This window comes from Sinocyclocheilus rhinocerous, unplaced genomic scaffold (genome assembly GCF_001515625.1).
Source record: "Sinocyclocheilus rhinocerous isolate Xijiao unplaced genomic scaffold, SAMN03320098_v1.1 C36275732, whole genome shotgun sequence".
Taxonomy (NCBI): domain Eukaryota; kingdom Metazoa; phylum Chordata; class Actinopteri; order Cypriniformes; family Cyprinidae; genus Sinocyclocheilus; species Sinocyclocheilus rhinocerous.
Genome location: NW_015777604.1, coordinates 1 through 964, shown reverse-complemented (window position 1 = coordinate 964; position 964 = coordinate 1). Strand labels below are relative to the sequence as shown.

Genomic DNA, 964 nt, shown 5'->3' with positions numbered 1-964 from the left:
AAAAATGCATATTCATTAGAAAAATGCTTGTTTTGTCTTATTTTACATGGTTTTAAGTCATCTTAGAGCTCTCTTGCAAGTTTGCTGAGGCCCCCTAGTGGCCCCTGGCCCCATGGTTGAGAACCACTGCACTAACACCCTCTTCCACAGACCCTCTTGATCCTCAAACTCCTGCTCTATGTGATTGGTTCTGATCCTATTCAAAAATTAGTGCACAACAAGTGAACATAACCACGAAATAATCTTACCAGTATGTCAGAACCAAGGATGATGAAGGAGCGGGTTTGATTTCTGGGCACCACGGCTTGCACTAACGGCAGACCATCGCTCACCACCTACATGAACCAACATCAAAAATAATCACAACACAAATCACAGTTTCACAGCAACTCTATAAACCAAGTCATTAGCACACGGTGCTCAAAAAGTTGTATTTCGGCATATTATTCAGCTCAAATAATATACTGATAAATTCAGGCTCACCTCCTTAAAAGACCGGAGTTTACTGAGCTGATCAAAAAGGTTGGGGGGCAGAATGTCCAGACGGGCATTCCGCCTGAATGCATTCTCTGCTGACATACGGGGAGGATGGGGCTCCTGAATTACACACAGAGGTTTCACTTGTGCCATATTACACATATTACACAAATGCCTTCAGACCCAGGGTTTTTATCATGAACTAAAACTATAAAATATGAAAAACATTTCTGCTTTTTGAAATACAATAAACATTAGATGAAAAACTTGCAACTGATGGCAAATAAATGAAATAAGTTCAAGCACTAGTATAAAAAAAAAAAAAAACCTGGGAGCTCATATAAAATGAAGCTTATGCTGACTAGAGATGGAAACATCTTTCTGATGTCCCACCTTGAGAAGCTGACAGGGCGTCTGGCCAAAGTTGCTGATGATGCCTTCCAGGGCCTTGCGCTCGGTCTCATTAGCTATGGCGTCCAGATCCACT

The 964-nt window shown here is 41.5% G+C and overlaps 1 long non-coding RNA gene across 1 annotated transcript; it reads right to left on the bottom strand.

Moving 5' to 3' along the window:
* Positions 1 to 252: 252 nt before the first annotated feature.
* LOC107735757 (uncharacterized) lies at positions 253 to 957 on the bottom strand. Its single transcript, XR_001639503.1, has 3 exons — positions 871 to 957; positions 484 to 597; positions 253 to 335 (listed from the first exon to the last, which is right to left on the bottom strand). It is a non-coding gene; the product is annotated as an uncharacterized LOC107735757 (long non-coding RNA).
* Between the last annotated feature and the right edge of the window lie 7 nt (positions 958 to 964).